The following is a 4,144-nucleotide window of genomic DNA, read 5'->3' on the forward strand; positions in this document are numbered from 1 at the left end:
TTTGACAAGACATTAAATTCGGAAGAATGTAGTGTAGCGCAACGAAGTAAATATGCAGAAAGAAATAAAAAAAATTTGTAAATTGATTAAATAATTTGTAATATATGTGACGGTGAATAAATTGTTTCAAATTAGTATGTGTTTTTTACACGTTTATAATATGTTTTTCAGCAAACATTGAAAAATTGACGCACGGCTTACAAATATTATCGTATCTTTGTGCTTTCCATATCTCGGACATTGTTATCGTTTATCGTATTTGTTGAAGACAATGTATCTCACACACATATATATATATATATAATACATATATTTATTAATTTCACATTTCGCTTCAACGCCATATACTTTTTTAAATGTTATATCGCATTCTTGTACACAATCTGTCTTTATGGTGAAACGAACAACATAAAGTAAATATTCAATCGCGCGATGGTAGTTAATCACGATAAACGATTTCTCAGATTATAAGGCTCAGATTATAAGGCAGATTATAAGACTCGAGAGGCTTTAAAATCATATTCTCTATGTGTAAGGTCGCTTATACAATACGGCGTTTTTCTCGTATTGTCGATAAATATCCAGGACAAGACAGGACAGATCCTCAGATCTCTCTATCCTATTAGCCAATCAACAGGCTTGAAAAATTTATAAAATTATTACAAAGCGCTTCTAAAATACTTCAGAAGCTTCACCAACTGTCGACGAATTAAATTATTCATGTTTATGATAACCTTTAACATTATCGAAACTCTATTTATTTCCTGCTCATAACTTCAATTCGAAATTAAGTATGTAAAAGTAATAATGTATGTAAGAGTACTAATTGTAAGAATGGTCCTTAAATACACAACTGCTATATATCATAGATATGTGTATGTAACATTTTGATACTATGATATTCGATGCGAAAAGTATATAAAATAAAATATAAAGTAAACTACAGGTAAAGAATTGACGAACCATGATGGATGGTACGATCGCTGTACATTCATTGCGTTATCCAAGTTGGTCAATTCTCGTATTGCGAAGTGACAGTACGTTGAGATGAGTCCAAAAGCGTAAGAAACGTTTGCAGTCTAATATCGAACTATGATATTGGAAATGGCGCAGATTGCTCGCGTTACCGCTTGGCCTTTGCACGAGGTCGAACACCCGCGTTCACGAGACGGCAAAATCTCCAGGTCCCGCGAAATCTCATTGCTGAAGAATGAGAGGAGGGGAGGAGGAAAGAAAAGGAGGGAAGGAGGGAGGGAGGGAGGGAGGGAAGGAGGGAGGGAGGGAGGAAGAAAGAGAGAGAGAGAGAGAGAGAGAGAGAGAGAGAGAGAGAGACAGAAAAAAAAAGAAAGAATGTACGCGTTGTCACGATCGTCGATGGCGACGAAGCCAATCATCCACGAGCGAATTATATTAAATTATATACGTTGACAAACGCGAACGAATGCGCGATTAAGCGCGATTAAGCGCGCATCTGTTCTTCACCGATGCGATTAGTGCGATATGTTCGAGAAAAATGATCATCGACGATGAATGTGAATCAGCGATCCGTCATCGCGTCCGCGGGGACAACAATGTCTTTCACCTCGAAATAAAGTTTTCCACGCACAGATATGAAAGTGCTCTCGGCTGCGAAAAGATCGCCCTTGCCGTTTGTCTTGCCGCACACGATCGGCATTGCGCGCGTCGCGCACAGAAAGATGACCGGGCTAATACTGATAGCTGGTACCCGTTCTCGCTGATACATATGATATGACCATTGGCTTCGAACGCGTTTCGTCATGACGTCACGATATGTGCCGATCTTCCATGCACCGTGACGCAGTGATGAGGGTTCACTCCGCATGATACTATTTATGACAATTGCCGAAAAAAGAAAAAAAACACGTTTCATCGATTGATGATTAATTCAATATTTTTCGATCACTACCTACAAAGATTAAAGTTTTATCTTTGTCGACTAATATAATTTTGCATTGAGATAATTACAAAAGCCAAACAAACGATAATTAAATAGAAAGCTGCAAGCGTCTATAATAGTGTCGCAGGGATTCCCCGCAATCTTCTCTTACAACAATAGGTTAACTACCGATATATTTGTTATTTGCACTCGTTTCTTACAAATCTAATGATAATTCACATAACGAATGAAAGCGAACATGCAAGATGCACCATCTTTAAAACGGTTTCCGGATTAACAATGTAGCAAATAATTTCCAGAATGTACAAGGTGTCTCGATATTTGCAAGAATACCAAAATACCATAGCAAGAGAGAGAGAAAGAGAGAGAGAGAGAGAGAGAGAGAGAGAGAGAGAGAAAGTTGCCGAAAAAATAAGTTAAAAGTTTTTTTTCCAAGCGGTTACAGTTTTTTAAGTATAAAGATTAAAAATTGACTAATTAAATGGATTACAATTGAGCGGGTTTCGACTCATGAACATGCAGGCAGCCATTTAGCTTAACTGTAATTAATCAATTTTAAATCTTCATTTATCTCAAAAATTTACCTTTTTTTCATTTCAAGCAGTAGTTTTTAAGTCATAAATGGGAGAGTAATAAAAGCGTAAATTAACTTCTAGTAGGTAAAAATTCACGAAAGTAACTTTTAAGAGGCGAAAATTGAAACATCAAAATGTAAAAGAAGCGTAAATGCATTCGTTTCGTTTACGCTTTTGTTACTCTTCCATTACATCCGATTTACGTTCTCATTTTTATTTTCATCAGGTTTTGATTTGATTCGCAAATTTCGAGACATCCTATATAAAGTTTATCACACGAATCATACAGTTGTACAGATAAGAGACAATTTTCTTCTCTCACTTATATATACCTAACATCTTACTCTATGTTTTAAATTATAATAATACCTATTTAATTAAGCTCTTGTTATTATTTAGCACTCAAGCTGAAATTCCTTTTCCTTTTCGTTTAAACTTATAATCGAGCGATTGTAAAACTATATAATCGATTATATAACAATGGATTATTTTCCAAGTACATATGAAGCAAGTTATCTTTATTGTTTTCTCTGCCATATTCTTATATAGATATTGATAGACATTATTTTCTTATACGATATCAAAGTCATATCGTAAAAGACCTTCTCACGAAAATTGCATTTTCGATATGGAGAAGATAATAAAAGTAGATTCAGACTTGGAAATAATCAAAGATAAGCGTAATAACATTAAATATATCTTATCTTTGTATCTGCTTTTCAGAAAATGATACAGTGAATAGCACGCGCGCGCGCGCGCGCGCGCGCGCGTGTGTGTGTGTGTGTGTGTGTGTGTGTAAAACAGCTAAGTATGTATGTACATGAACAGAATAACGTGCATCGATATATAATATACGCCCGTCATAATTCGTCGAGAGGCAAAAAATAATCACATATCGAGGAAAATCCCATGTAATTGAAAAGTAAATTAAATATGCGATATTGATATCCCGCTCATTTAAATCGCATAATCGTAAAATTCTTTAAGACCGCAGAAACCTGGGAAATTTCCAAAGAACATGGATTTCTAAGTAAAACATTTGGCGAGGCAAAAGAAACAAACAGAATAATTATTATGAGACCAGCGTACACACACGCACGCACGCACACACACACACACACACACGCACACACACGCACACACACGCACACGCACGCACACGCACACGCACACGCACACGCACACGCACACATGTATAAGACGAGTATAACTTCCCTCAAATGAATTACCAGCCAAGTTATTTAACTAAATTCTACTCAAGACAAGACAAATGACAAGATCAAATTTATTCGTTGAATCTCGTAATTTTCCAATAAATTGATGTACATTGAAAAAAATGCGTGTAATTTTACATGAAACTACTGGAAAATTATCTAAATATGATTTACAATTTCCAGTAAATTTCTAATCATATTTAAGTAATTTAAGTAATTTTCCGGTCATAAACATATAATTTTCATGTACAATTATATACACTTTTTTTCAGCAGTCTTTCAGTTTTATCTTTTTTTTAACATGCATGTTAAACGCTGCAATATCCAGATTCAATGGGAAGGAATATGTATATGCGTGCGTTACAATAACACTACATACAGCAGAATCATTCAATGCGCATGCACGTGTGCTTTGCTTTATTTTATATATATATATA

The 4,144-nt window shown here is 35.3% G+C and overlaps 1 protein-coding gene across 3 annotated transcripts in view; it reads right to left on the reverse strand.

Moving 5' to 3' along the window:
* LOC108690017 (monocarboxylate transporter 5-like) overlaps positions 1-4,144 on the reverse strand; it is a 14,521-nt gene that overhangs the window by 7,822 nt on the left and 2,555 nt on the right. Inside the window, exon 1 of one of the 3 annotated variants that reach the window (XM_018197067.1) lies at positions 964-1,176. The exons of the other annotated variants lie outside the window; for them this stretch is intronic. The gene's annotated coding sequence lies outside the window, so the exon portion shown is untranslated. Of the gene's footprint in view, positions 1-963; positions 1,177-4,144 lie in introns of those variants that run through there. 3 annotated transcript variants of the gene reach the window in all.

Source organism: Atta colombica, unplaced genomic scaffold (genome assembly GCF_001594045.1).
Source record: "Atta colombica isolate Treedump-2 unplaced genomic scaffold, Acol1.0 scaffold29, whole genome shotgun sequence".
In the NCBI taxonomy this organism is placed as follows: Eukaryota; Metazoa; Arthropoda; class Insecta; order Hymenoptera; family Formicidae; genus Atta; species Atta colombica.